The sequence below is a fragment of the Somniosus microcephalus genome, chromosome 2 (assembly GCF_052327205.1).
Source record: "Somniosus microcephalus isolate GS21.2 chromosome 2, FLI_Smic_1.0, whole genome shotgun sequence".
Classification (NCBI taxonomy): domain Eukaryota; kingdom Metazoa; phylum Chordata; class Chondrichthyes; order Squaliformes; family Somniosidae; genus Somniosus; species Somniosus microcephalus.
In genome coordinates, this window is record NC_140988.1 from 130,930,665 (window position 1) to 130,945,044 (window position 14,380).

The 14,380-nt window shown below is 44.9% G+C and overlaps 1 long non-coding RNA gene across 2 annotated transcripts in view; it reads left to right on the forward strand.

Moving 5' to 3' along the window:
• Positions 1-8,029, forward strand: part of LOC147122951 (uncharacterized) — a 79,349-nt gene extending 71,320 nt beyond the window's left edge. For both annotated transcript variants that reach the window (XR_015072916.1, XR_015072917.1), the window contains exons 3-4: positions 4,608-4,733; positions 7,457-8,029. This is a non-coding gene — a long non-coding RNA (uncharacterized LOC147122951). The remainder of the gene's footprint in view (positions 1-4,607; positions 4,734-7,456) is intronic.
• Positions 8,030-14,380: the final 6,351 nt, after the last annotated feature.

The following is a 14,380-nucleotide window of genomic DNA, read 5'->3' on the forward strand; positions in this document are numbered from 1 at the left end:
ACTCTTAACCAAGCTGGTAGACCAGTAGCTTTCTTCTCTCGTACATTGCAAGGACCAGAAGTTCGACATTCTTCAGTGGAAAAGGAGGTGCAGGCGATTATCTAAGCAGTCAGGTATTGGAGACATTATCTCGCTGGCTGACGTTTTATGCTTATTACTGACCAGCGATCTGTGGCCTTTATGTTCAATACTAAGCAGAGAGGTAAGATCAAAAATGATAAGATTTTAAGATGGTGAATAGAACTGTCAACATATGACTATGATATTCAGTACAGGCCTGGAGTATTTAATGAACCACTTCATTAAGTCCCACAATCTACCCTACTCTATTGAGGAGGTCCGGACAATGACCAGAAGCTGTTGTGTTTGTGCTGAATGCAAACCCCGCTTCTATAAGCCGTCCGAGCCAGCTCATCTTATTAAAGCAACTCGACCATTTGAGCGTTTGAGTCTCGATTTTAAAGGTCCCCTTCCATCGAGCGACCGTAATGTCTATTTTCTTAATATTATAGACGAGCACTCTCGGTTCCCTTTTGTTATCCCCTGTCCGGATGTGACCAGTGCTGTTGTAATTAAATGCCTCTGCCAACTGTTTTCTTTGTTTGGCATGCCTAACTATATATATAGTGATAGGGGTTCTTCCTTTGAGTGAAGAATTGTGACAGTTTTTGCTATCAAAAGGAATTGCAATGAGTAGAACTACCAGTTATAACCCTCGTGGTAATGGGCAGGTCGAGAAAGAAAATGCAACAGTGTGGAAGGCTATCATATTGTCTCTGAAGTCGCGAGGCCTGCCGACCTCTCGCTGGCAGGATGTCCTGCCAGACATGCTGCATTGCATAAGGTCTCTTTTGTGTACAGCGACGAATGCCACCCCTCATGAAAGGATGTTCAGCTTTCCAAGAAAAGCTACTAATGGAGTATCGTTACCCACATGGTTGACGACCATGGGCCCTGTGCTGTTGCGTAGACATGTGAGAGGCCACAAGATTCATCCACTGGTGGAGGAAGTACAACTCCTTCATGCTAATCCCCAGTATGCGTACATTCAATATCCGGATGGGCGAGAGGATACGGTCTCTATTAAAGATCTTGCACCTGCTGGAGCTCGCAAAGAGTTCAACTCTGAGTAGAGTTTTTAATCATGGTATTGGACCTTCAGAGACACAAACCCTCAGTGTGGAAAACACTGATGATTCTGGGAATTCGGTTGAACCGGAGTTGGTACTCTGGGAGGAGCCTCGGCAAGAGTTACATCATTCCAAGAGGACTATCAGACCTCCTGACAGATTGAATCTATAGCAGGGGGTGAATGTGATGAAATAACTCTGTTCTGGATTGTCTGTTGTTGGACTTGTTAATGTCTGTAAATGTTTTACAGGTGTAACCACTAATGTTCCTCCCTAGCTCCGCCTTTATGGATTCTCCTGATTGGTGTGAGTCTTATTTATAAGAGCTGGGTTTTACTCATAAGGGCTGGGTCGGTGATGAATGATGGTTGCCCTGTGTTAACCTGATGCCAAGGTTCTTACTTAATAAAAGCCTTTAGTTTTAAGTTGTAACCTCATGGATTCAGGCAGTTATTTGGCACATCATGTCATCTACATGGATTTTAGCAAGTCAAATTCCCACATGACAGACTGGTCAGAAAAGTAAAAGCCCATGGGATCCAAGGGAAAGTGGCAAGTTGGATCCAAAATTGGCTCGGTGTCAGGAAGCAAAGGGTGATGGTCGATGGATGTTTTTTTAACTGGAAAGCTGTTTCCAGTGGGGTTCCGCAGGGCTGTTTCCAGTGGGGTTCCATAGGGCTCAGTACTAGGTCCAAAAAAATAAATTAAAGGGTAAGACAGTTGAAATGTAGTGGCGGACATTTAAGGAGATATTTCATAACTCTCAATCTTTCTCACTGGAATATATTTTTGTTAAGAGAAGGGAGCACTATCCGTGGCTAAGTAAGGAAGTAAAGGAAGGTATCAAATTGAAAACGAAGGCATACAATGTTGCCAAGATTGGTGGGAGACCAGAGGATTGGGAATTAAAAAAAAAAAGCTAAGGATGACTAAAAAAAAATAGAGAGAGAAGATGAATTATGAGAGTAAACTGGCAAGAAACATTAAAACAGAGTAAGAGCTTCTACTGGTATATAAAAAGGAAGAGGGTAGCTAAAGTAAATGTTGGTCCCTTAGAGGATGAGACTGGGGAATTAATAATGGGGAACGGGGAAATGGCAGAGACTCTGAACAAATATTTTGTATCTGTCTTCACGGTAGAAGACACTAACAACATCCCAATAATGGATAATCAAGGGGCCTCAAGGAGGGGGGAACTAAAGGCAATCACTGTCATTAAGGAAATTAGTACTTGGTAAAATAATGGGACTAAAAGATGACAAATCCCCTGGACCAGATGGCCTGCATCCCAGGGTCTTAAAAGAAGTGGCTGCAGAGATAGTGGATGTAATGGTTGCAATATACCAAAATTCCTTGGACTCCGGATAGGTCCCAGCAGATTGGAAAACTGCAAATGCAACACCCATAGTTAAGAAAGGAGGGAGACAGAAAGCAGGAAACTATAGACCAGTTAGCCTAACATCTGTTGTTGGGAAAATGCTGGAGTCCTTCATTAAGGAAGCTGTAGCAGGGCATTTGGAAAATCATAATGCAGTCAAGCAGAGTCAGCATGGTTTTATGAAAGGGAAATCATGTTTAACAAACTTGCTGGAGTTCTTTGAGGAGGTAATGAGCAGGGTGGACAAAGGTGAACCAGTGGATGTGGTGTATTTGGATTTCCAGAAGGCATTCGATAAGGTGCCACATAAAAGGTTACTGCATAAGAAGAGCTCACGGGGTTGGGGGTAATATATTAGCATGGGTAGAGAATTGGCTAACTAACAGAAAGCAGAGAGTCGGGATAAATGGGTAATTTTCCGGTTGGCAAACGGTAACTAGTGGGGTGCCACAGGGATCGGTGCTGGGGCCTCAGCTATTACAATTTACATTAATGACTTGGATGAAGGGACCGAGTGTAATGTAGCCAAGTTTGCAGATGATACAAAGATGGGTGGGAAAGCAAGTTGTGCAGAGGACTCAAAGAATCTGCAAAGGGATATAGACAGGCTAAGTGATTGGGGAAACATTTGCCAGATGGAGTATAATGTGGGAAAGTGCGAGGTTATCCACTTTGGCAGGAAAAATAAAAAAGCAAATTATTATTTAAATGGAGAGAGATTACAAAATGCTACAGTTCAGAGGGACCTGGGGGTCCTTGTACATGAAACACAAAACGTTAGCATGCAGGTACAGCAAGTAATCAAAAGGGCAACTGGAATGTTGGCCTTTATTTCAACGGGGTTGGAGTATAAAAGCAGGGAAGTCCTGCTACAACTGTACAGGATATTGGTGAGACCACACCTGGAGTACTGCGTACAGTTTTGGTCTCCTTATTTAAGGAAGGATATACTTGCATTGGAGGCACTTCAGAGACAATTCACTAGGTTAATTCCAGCGATGAAGGGGTTGACTTATGAGGAAAGTTTGAGCAGGCTGGGCCTATACTTATTGGAATTTAGAAGAATGAGAGGTGATCTTATTGAAACATATAAGATACTGAGGGGGCTCAACAAGGTAGATGCAGAGAGGATGTTTCCCCTTGTGGGGAAATCTAGAACGCGGGGGCACAGTTTTAGAATAAAGGGTCACCCTTTTAGAACTGAGATGAGGAGGAATTTCTTCTCTCAGAGGGTCGTAAATATGTGGAATTCTCTGCCTCAGAGCTGTGGAGGCTGGGTCATTAAATACATTTAAGGTGGAGATAGACACATTTTTGCAAGATAAGGGAGTGAAGGATTATGGAGAGCGGGTGGGGAAGTGGCTTTGAGCCCAAGATCAGCCATGAATGGCTTGAGGGGCCAAGTGGCCTATTCCTGCTCCTACTTATGTCCCTTGCTTTTTGTGGTATACATCAATGATTTAGACTTCAATGTAGGGGGCATGATTAAGAAGTTTGCAGATGATACAAAAATTGGCTGGGCGGTTGATAGTGAGGAAGAATAGCAGAGGATATCAATGGACTGGTTAGGTGAGCTGAAAAGTGGCAAATGGAATTCAGTCCAGAGAAGTGTGAGGTAATACATTTGGGGAGGGCTAACAAGGCAAGGGAATACACAATAAATGGTCAGATACTGAGAAGTGTAGAGGAACAGGGGGATCTTGGAGTGCATGTCCACAGATCCCTGAAGGTATCAGGACAGGTAGATAAGGTGGTTAAGAAGGCATACGGGATACTTTCCATTATTAGCCAAGGCATAGAATATAAGAGCAGAGAGGTTATGCTAGAACTGTATAAAACACTAATTAGGCCACAGCTAGAGTACTGTGTACAGTTCTGGTCACCACATTACAGGAAAGATGTGATTGCACTAGAGAAGGTACAGAGGAGATCTGCGAGGATATTGCAAGGACTGGAGAATTTTAGTTATGAGGAAAGATTGGATAGGCTGGTGTTGATTTTGACCCAGCAATGTATCTCCAAGTTGGGATGGTGTGTGATTTGGAGGAGAACTTGGAGATGATGGTGTTCCCATGCATCTGCTGCTCTTGTCCTTCTAGGTGCTGGAGGCCACGTGTTTGGAAGGTGCTGCCGAAGAAGTATAACAGACTTAAAGTGACATCTACCGAATCCCTTTCAAGGACAGCAGTAATTGAATTCAATCAATAAAATATAGGGCAATAAATGTGAGTTTTTTTCATGCGCTGTAAATTTCACAATTATAAAATCTGACTTTAGTGGTATTCCTACATAAAGCTTACTTCTTCAAAGTAGTCTTTGAATGACCAGTCCTATTAAATGAAAAGAAAATTGTCTTTATTGTCATGATGTCACAGTGCTTGACAATACCTGCAAGCAAAACATATGTCTGATACTGTAGATTCATATCAGACACCAGCTGTGATCTCTAGATTCTAGGATTCACCAGCGGAAGGAAAAGTGAAAAGTGTCTGCAGATATTTATTTTCCTGCAAAGTAATATTTCAAAATGACATTGTATTTATTATACTTTGTTCCTTGAATACATGTCGAGTTTATCATTTTTGAAATTTTACGCAAGACTAACAGCAACGTCACATGCTTGGTGACATGGCTATACAAACCAACACATATTCTTGCACTGGCCAACTAGGATAGGAGTATAAAGCTCTGATTCATTAATGTGTTCCTATTCATCTCTGTTTTCTTACAACAAAAGAATAGTTAAAAGAAGCAGACATGTATGGTTTAAAGGGCTGCATTATATTTTGGGGGGAATTTTAGGGCAACGTACTTTTGTGGACAACCATGCACAGCTAGTTCTGAAAATGGGGTAAATGGGGTGAGAGTAGCCCAAAAATGGATCACCGCCCATTTATGTCGACGTTCAAGCTGCACCATTCTCAAAGGGGCTTTCTGCTAGGTGGCCAGAGTGCCTGCCTGTTTCAGGCAATAGGCCCTTTTAATATGCTAATTAGGTTTCTATGACATACATAGGACCCAATAAATCATTGATAGCCTATATGTAACTGGCAGTAATAGGTGCAATGCCCCGATACCTACCTGTAACTGGTAGTAATTCTAAAACTCGTTGATTTTCACCTGAAACCATAGCCAGAATCCTCAGTTGATGCCACTTTTAACAGGCCCCATCCCTCTCTTCCTATCTCTTTGGAGTCAGGGATTGTGTGAAAGTGATAACTCAGAACGAGAAGCCTCAGTCAGAGCCAATCTGTACTTGGACTTCAAACGTCAAAACCAGCCTGAACTAAATCGAGAGATCACACAAAGAGCATCCTTTCATATTTCTCATTTTCAAATATTTATCCCGTTCCCTTCTAATTGATGTTTTAGTCTTTGTCTCAATAGAAAATTGAGGTGAAGCAACCCTGATATAATAGCCATCAGTTCAAAAACCTTCCTTCTCCCTTCCTCCTTGCTTCTTCCAGTGAGAATCATTGGTTTCCATCTCCTTGTTTCCCATTTGCCCATCAGTGGAAACAACCTATCACTATTTACCCAGAGTAAAGTCCTCAGGTTTCACTCAACCCATTACTGGATACTCCTCCCTTGGCACCACTCTCTCTCACTATATTGTTCCTTTTCCCAGCTCACAGGAAATGCTGGGCTCCATGCCTACCCCAATCTCCCTCCTGAGCCCCAACACCCCCAACTCTCGGTGTGCCTCTCTTCATGCCCAAGCCCCAATCCTCCCAACCCCCATTCCCCAGTTTCACTCTCTCTCCCGTGTCCACTTCCATCAACCCCCAGTCCACTGTCACTCTCTCCCTCAACACCAAGTCCCAAACCCCAATCCCTGACCCTCTCCCAGTCTCCAGTCACCCAATCTTCTCCCCCCCCAGCCACCACGATCCCCAAATCCTGTTCCCAGACCCTGTTCACCTTTTTCTAATCCAGTCCCACACCTCTCCATGCTCCGCCTCTCTTCTTCCCCAGACTCACAGCTATTGGTCCACCAGCCAGTCCTGTTTCTAGTCACTGCTAAGTGGGAGCTGGCTCTCTGTGGTATTGGGGGGAGGGGTGACATCACCAAGCCGGAAGTTTCTCTGCAGTGACAACGGTGACATTACAGACTTGCTGCTGCGACAAGAAATTTAAAGGCCAAAGTTCTCCTGGGCTACTAGCAGCAGTGCTTGGGAGACTCAGAGGGCTGTGGAGGCTCAGTCGTTGAGTATATTCAAGACAGAGATCGATAGATTTTTGAATATTAAGAGATATGGGGATAGTGCAGGAAAGTGGAGATGAGGTAGAAGATCAGCCACGATCCTATTGAATGTCGAAGCAGGCTCGAAGGGCCAAATGGCCTACTCCTGCTCCTGCTCCTATTTCTTATGTTCTCATGAGCAACACCATGGTACCAAGTAACAAGGGATTACTTATGGAATGGCAAAAAAAGAGATCAACACTATCCATGAGCCCAGCATGTTCTCCTGGTGGAAAATTCTACAGAGGGATAGACAGCCTGATGTGCAGGAAGCAAATCCTCCTCTGTCTGTGTCAAAAACCTGCCACTAAATTTACCTTTAAATGCTTAGGGGTTGAAATCCATCTCAGGCTACAATGCAAAATGGCCGACAGCGAATCGACGGCTCCTTTTACACTCTGCCCGATATGAATTTCACCCCCTTAGTATCATATGATATAGAAATATTTTTTCTAGAGGTTATAAGATAGAAAACATTTGTACTTTAGGTTGCTTAGCTATATTAGCATTAGTATTGGTTTCCCAACTGGATGGCCTGTGTTTGATTGCCAATTTCACATGATTTCCTGACATGAGAAGGTTTCACCAATTCTTAGCCAATTTGCTGAATAAAGTGTTATTTGGCAGTGGAGTCTTCCACCGCGAAGGGGTGAGGAAAGGCTCGCAGACCCACAGTGTTGTCATTCTTATCTGCTCTTCACACAGAAATTGACTGTTAACAACCAGACGTTCTGCAGAAGTCTGCAGCCCATATTATTTTTTCCTCCCAGCTAAAGAAGGAAGTCTGCCAACAACAGTGGGGATCTTCAGTGGGGTAAGAATCTCCAAAACAACCATCTTTGAAGATTGAAAAAAGAAAATTATTACTCAAAGGATTCCTCTGGCATTTACATTTTGTTTTGAAATATGCTGATTTCTAAATAAAACCATTGAGTGACAGCTCAAAAATGTGCATGGGTAGTGTGATTAAACATCGTGTGGTATAAGGCACTTACTATTTTCTGTGACTTGAATAAATTTAAAATGCTCTGTGATAAATTTAAAATGCTCTGTGATAAAGATAAGAAAAATGACAATGGAAAAGTTCATAGCAATAAAGATTTCATCAGGTTACAGAACAACCTACAAAATTGACGAACATATGAAGTAAAATCAATAAAATATTTATTGAGCTTTGAGTTATTTCAAAAAATGGCCAACAAGTAGAAGCAGCAGAAGTGAGGATCAATATAATGAAATGCTAATATGGGCCAAGGCATGCTACTCTGAGAACTAACAATGGGCTATTGACATGTTAAGAATTATGCTTTATACCAATGAACCTTTCATCATAACACTGGCCACTTGTTCAATGTCTTTGCCTTTCAGGACTAAAAATTTAACTAGTCATCACCCTGCAATATTTTTCTCCTTTAGCCCTACATTCTGAAAGAAAAATTCCCAGCTGTCTTAATATTTTAGGAAACTTTAAGTAAATTTCATTACTTACATTATTGCTAACAGAAAATAGGCACACAAAGATTTTATTCTTCTTGCTGTCCAATTTTCGAGCGGTGTTACGTCAGATTCCCCGCTTACTGCAGTGCTCGCCCAAGTTTCCATCAAAATTTCCAGGTTGCATAGTAGTTCTGCTGCAGAGGACTCAGTTGCTGACTTTGAGGTCCCAGACTACTGAAGAAGGCTCATGGGACCCACCATGATGGAGCCTCTGCTGACAGCTCTAACAGCTTCCACGGTAGCTGACACTGCTGCCATGGAATCTCATATGGCTGCCATCTAGGCTCTGGTGGCCAATGTTGACAGGGCCTCCAATGCGTCACAGCAGTCCTGAACTTGCACAGAGCCGTAGAAGTGCTGAGGTGCCATCCCAGGAGAATGGTCTTTGCTCCATGGGAGAGGCACCAGTTGTCATCTCTCAGGATGACAGCATGCCTGTTCCCCTGCCAGCCACTCTGCCAGTGCCCTTGTTAGTGCCACACGGCCAGCCAGGCCAGACTGCACCGGCCCACATCATAGGATTACATAGGATATACAGCACAGAAACAGGCCATTCGGCCCAACCAGTCCATGCCAGCGTTTATGCTCCACTTGAGCTTCCTCCCGCCTTTCCTCATCTAACTCTATCACCATCATCCTCTATTCCCTACACCTTCATATGCTTAACTTGCCTCCCCCTTAAATGCATCTATGCTATTTGCTTCAATCACCCGCTGTGGTAGCGAGTTCCACATACTCACCACTCTCTGGGTAAAGAAGTTTCTTCTGAATTCCCTATTTATCATAGAATCATAGAATGTTTGCAGCACAGAAAGAGGCCATTTGGCTCATCGAGCCTGTGCCAGCTCTCTGCAAGAGCACTTCAGCAAGTCCCACTCTCCCCGCTCTTTCCCCATAGCGCTGCAATTTTTTTCCTTCAGGTACTTATCCAATTCCTTTTTGAAAGCCACAATTGAATCTGCCTCCACCACCCTCTAAGGCAGTGTATTCCAGATCCTAATCACTCGCTGTGTAAAAAAGTTTTTCCTCATGTCGCCTTTGGTTCTTCTGCCAATCACCTTAAATCTGTGTCTCTAGTTCTCGACCCTTCTGCCAATGGGAACAGTTTCTCTCTCTCTACTCTGTCTAGACCCCCTCATGATTTTGAATACCTCTATCAAATCTCCTCTCAACCTTCTCTGCTCAAAGGAGAACAACCCCAGCTTCTCCAGTCTATCCACAAAACTGAAGTCCCTCATCCCTGGAATCATTCTTGTAAATCTATTCTGCACCCTCTCTAGGGCCATCACATCCTTCCTAAAGTCTGGTGCCCAGAATTGGACACAATACTCCAGTTGAGGCCGAACCAGTGTTTTATAAAGGTTCATCATAACTTCCTTGCTTTTGTACTCTATGGGCTGGATTTTGTCAATGGGGAGCTTTTGGAGGCGGGACTCCCACTTGTTGGGTTTTAGACCTGCCTCCATCGACTTGTGGCCAACCCACGCTATTTTCCATTGATTGACCTTGTTAAGCCCGCCCAGCGGGCTTAGCAGGCCAATTAAGGGAAAGCCAGTTACAGGTGACGTCAGCGAGTGCCGTTTCATCTGTCAAGAGCTTTTGACAGATGAAATGTTATCGTTTGACAGCTCTGTTTAGCTGTCAAACACTGACAATCTGTCTTCTAAGTTGTGTCTTTACTCAAGACTCAATTAGAAAGCCTTCCTGACCAGAAAGCAGAAGGCTTCAGCTTTTGACAGTTCAGCGGCCATTCTGCCTTCTGTACCGGTGAGCTGAGGGACTCCCGAGACCTGAAGGGAGGAAGCCTGCAGGAAGAAGTAAAGGTAAGTAAAACTTATTAAAACACTTTACACACACCTCACACACTTACCTCTGCACACATGCACCAATTACTCACCTGCACACCAGACATCTCGGCCCCTCATACCCCCGCAGACCGATGGCCCGCCTCGCTGACCCTAGCGAAGTTCGGAGTCGTCGGAAAGGCCACACTTCAGGGCTCAAAATAGGGATTAGCCAAAAAACTGCTTGTTAACTACCTGTTAACAGGCAGTTAATTGGCATTAATCCCCTTCTAAGAGGCGGGACCCAGCGCGGATCAACGACTCGCCTCCTGGCAAGATGGCATGGAGGCGGGTTGGGCACCCACCCCCAAATTCTGCCATTTTCCCAGCAGTCCTGCCTCCAAAGGGCTGACAAAATCCAGCCCCAAGCCTCTATTTATGAAGCCCAGGATCCCGTATGCTATTTTAACCGCCTTCTCAACCTGCCCTGCCACCTTCAACGATTTGTGCACATATACCCTCAGGTCTCTCTGTTGTGCACCCCATTTAAAATTGTACCCTTTCATTTATATTGCCACTCCTCATTCTTCTTACCAAAATGTATCACTATTTGATTTTTTGGTGACTATCTTGTATTGGTGGCCACCAGTTTTGCTGTTCCCCACAAGTGGAAAATTGGAAACACACTCTCTGGGCTGGATTTTACCAGCCCTGAGGAGGCGATCGGGAGGCGGGCCTGCTGGGAAAATCCCCAAAAATGGGAGCGGGTCCCAAACCCACTCCCAACCCACCTCCAACCAATCTTCCCAGGAGTCGGGTCCCTGATTTGTGCAGGGTCCCAACTCCTAGAGGCGGGAAGAGGATTATAGCCACTTAACTGCCTGTTAACAGGTAGTTAACAGACAGTTAAGAGACTTTTCCCAATTTTTTTACTGCTGCTGCGGGCTTCCCAACGTCGGGGAACCCCACCAGGGTAAGTGAGGCATGATGTGGGTCTACTGTAACTTTTGTGTATAGATGACAGCTGCAGAAGTGGTTTAAAGGATTTAATGGGACACTGGTGAGTATGAAAGGTAAGGAAAAGTTATGAAAGTAATTTTTAATGTGGTTAGATGTTTCTGCAGGTGACAAGCTGTGAAGTGTTTGTGTAGGCTCATCTCATCGGGAGGAGTGACAGATGGCTTCTGCAATCTCAGCTGCAGTTGCCATCTGTTTTATCCTAAGGAGAGAGTAATTGGAGAGCCTGGGTGCAAGGGCTCACCTTTGGACAGTGATTGTCAGTGTTTGACAGCACCTCAATGCTGTCAAACACTGTCAAATCATCTGTCAAACAAGTGTGGTGCATATGCCTTTAAGAAAACTGGCAGATGAAGCGCCATCAACTGACGTCATCTGACACTGGCTTTCCCTTAACTGGCCGGTGGGCTTAACAAGGCCAATCAGGGGAAAATAGCGTCAGCTCGTCAGACGTCGCTGGGGGAGGACTGGAACCCGAAAACCAGCAGTCCCGCCTTGAACTCGGCCTTCCAGGTAAGATTCCGCCCTCTGTGTCTATTCTATCAAAACCTTTCATAATTTTAAAGACCTCTCTAAGGTCACCCCTCAGCCTTCTCTTTTCAAGAGAAAAGAGACTCAGCTTGTTCATCCTTTCCTGATAGGTATAACCTCGTATTTCTGGTATCATCATTGTAAATCTTTTTTGCAACTTCTCCAGTGCCTCTATATCCTTTTCAGAATATAGTGACCAAAATTGTACACTGTACTCCATGTGAGGTCTAACCAAGGTTCGATACAAGTTGAGCATGTTATGTTTTTGCTCTGGATTTTTTATTGGTATTTATGTTCGATACATCGAGCTGCTGTAAACTGCAGCCGGGCCCTCTAGGCCCAGAACTGCTTGAGGCCGTCCTCCAAGGTTATCTGAAGTGTCCTCAATGGAAGCTCAGCAGCCTTGCACCGCACAAGCCACTGGGGAAACACCTCATAGGAGCACTAGGATAGAAAAAGGAGCACGCAAGACAGCCACTAAGGGCTGGCACAAGGGTGATTCTTAATTATTTCTGTTACCTATTAGATAGAGATGTAATTGAAGTGATTGATAAATTTGTTTTTTGCTCTGGATTTTGTTTTGGTGTTTATGTTTGTAGTGAAATGAGGATAAAATCCATAAGTCTGGACTGAAAGAAGGCAATTGAATAGTGGTAGTAAGGACAATGATAAGGGTTATGGGACTATTGGTGTATTAGGGATGTTAAGGCCAATTTAGGTGAAGCGCTTCTCGATGAACTGGTCTATGAGAGCTCTGACAGGCAAGGGCACTGGTGGTCACTGTCTCTCCTCCTCCTGCCCATATAGTGGTAAAGGCTTACCCCTTATGATACCAAAGTTGTGGCACATGCAGCAGATGACCACAAATCTGGATACTTGCTCAGGGATGTACTGCAAAGCTCCTTCGGAATGGTCCAGGTAGCAGAAATGTAGCTTGAGCAAGGAAGTTTTGCACTATGATGTTTCTTGTAGCAGCATGGCTCTTGTTGTAGGGCAACTCTGCAGCTGTGACAGGAGTCATGAGCGATGTCCAGAAGGGGGAACCCTTATCACCCAATAGCAAGACTGAAACTTGCTAGTCTGGTTTGAATAAAGGTGGCACAGAGGACTAGTGTAGGTTGAAAGAATCATGACCACTGCCAGGGTACTGGGCACAGACCTGTAGGATGTGCTGCCTGTGGTTGCAAACCAGCTGTATGTTGATGGATTGATAAAGATGCCAGGCTGGTGATAAGGAGCATGCAAAGCAATGTCTGTGCAGTCAATGGCACCTTAGACCCTGGGAAAGCCTACCATGTGGGCGAAGCCTCGTGCTCTCTTGTCCTACTTCACTCTGTCCATAGGGAAGAAGATGCAAGTGTTTCTCCTGGCATAGAGAGCCTTGGTGACTTCCCTAATACATTGGTGTACTGCAAGCTGGAGATGATGCTGGTCATCTTCCAAAATTCGAAAGACTCTGGAACCGTTCCCATGGATTGGAGGATAGCTAATGTAACCCCACTATTTAAAAAAGGTGGTAGAGAGAAAATGGGGAATTATAGACCGGTAAGTCTGACATTGGTAGTGGGGAAAATGCTAGAGTCCATTATAAAAGATGTAATTGCAGAGCACTTGGAAAACAGTGACAGGATTGGACAAAGTCAACATGGATTTACAAAAGGTAAATCATGCTTGACTAATCTACAGAAATTTTTTGAGGATGTAACTGGTAGAATAGATAAGGGAGAACCAGTGGATGCGGTGTATTTGGACTTTCAGAAGGCTTTCGATAAGGTCCCGCATAAGAGATTAGTGTGCAAAGTTAAAGCACGCGGGATTGGGGGGTAAGGTATTGACTTGGATAGAGAACTAGTTGGCAGACAGAAAGCAAAGAGTTGGAATAAACGGGTCTTTTTCCGAGTGGCAGGCAGTGACTAGTGGGGTACCGCAGGGATCGGTGCTAGGACCCCAGCTATTCACAATGGGGGAAAAATTCAGTATCGCCCCATATGGGGCGCCATTATTGGCGGAGCGCAAAGTTTAGCGCATGGCGCTAATTATCGCCTCCGACAGCAAACTTGGCTTTTATCGCCCCGGAGGTGATTGGAGCGCTAAATCAGGTGCTACACACTCTCTTAAGGCGCTAAGGCCGAGGAGCGAGGCGTTACCTCAGAGGGCGGGCGCAGCGCAGGTGCTGTCAATTAGCGATTGAACACAGACACACTGGCGCCGGTCAGTTCTTAAAGGCGAGGGTCGATCTTGCTCTGCAGCCACACCCTGCTCATTGGAGCCTTGAATCTCGGCCTGGGCAGACCTGTGGCTAAATCTTGCAGCCAAGGACTATGGAGAGGGCCAGGGAGCGAGCACAGTGCTTCTGCGAGCGGGCCTTGGAGGCTCTGGTTGGCGCGCAGAAGATCTATTCTGTACCCAGAGAGTGGCAGGAGGCCTTTGCCATGCGAGTACAGAAGAGTGTGGAGGGAGGTGGCTCAGAGAGTCTCCTCAAGCAGCATGGTGCCTAGAACCCATATGCAATGTAGGAAAAAGTTCAACGACCTCACTCGGGTCATCAGGGTGAGTGCCTTTTTTTCAAAACCTCTCCATCCCTCCATCTCAACCTCACTTTATGGCCAGAGGGTCTTAAAAGCCCCAATGCCCAACACTCATCCAACACCGGACTGGACAGACTAGATGCAGGAATGATGTTCCCGATGGTCGGGGAGTCCAGAACCAGGGGACACAGTCTAAGGATAAAGAGTAGGCCATTTAGGACAGAAATGAGGAGGAATTTCTTCACCCAGAGAGTGGTGAACCTGTGGAACTC